Source organism: Colobus angolensis, unplaced genomic scaffold (genome assembly GCF_000951035.1).
Source record: "Colobus angolensis palliatus isolate OR3802 unplaced genomic scaffold, Cang.pa_1.0 Scaffold4596, whole genome shotgun sequence".
Lineage (NCBI taxonomy): Eukaryota > Metazoa > Chordata > Mammalia > Primates > Cercopithecidae > Colobus > Colobus angolensis.
In genome coordinates this window covers 1-317 of record NW_012118039.1, presented here as the reverse complement: position 1 = coordinate 317, position 317 = coordinate 1, and the positions used below count along the sequence as shown (strand labels likewise).

At 40.1% G+C, this 317-nt stretch overlaps 1 long non-coding RNA gene across 1 annotated transcript in view; it reads left to right on the top strand.

Moving 5' to 3' along the window:
* LOC105523271 overlaps nucleotides 1-317 on the top strand; it is a 780-nt gene extending 463 nt beyond the window's left edge. The window contains exons 2-3 of the long non-coding RNA XR_001003570.1: nucleotides 19-122; nucleotides 175-317. This is a non-coding gene — a long non-coding RNA (uncharacterized LOC105523271). The remainder of the gene's footprint in view (nucleotides 1-18; nucleotides 123-174) is intronic.

Below are 317 nucleotides of genomic sequence, written 5' to 3'. Positions count from 1 at the left end.
TACTTGAGATGCACTAACATTCTATGTTGTTCTCGACTATACAAATTAAGTGGTAAGCAGTTACAAAGATGGCAAGACCATGCTATTGAAAAAGTTCGGAAAACATGCGCCGTGGAGCAGAGGTCATAACATACGCCGTGGACCAGAGGTCATAACATGCGCCGTGGAGCAGAGGTCATAATCCTATCTATGGATGTGTTTTGTGTGGCCCATGTAGTGTTGTAAAAAACATTTAGAACCCTTATTCTAAAAAATGGGGATATTGCACATTGAAGTTCAGATTTCTGCTTCTTTTTTAAACATCATAGACTCTGGCT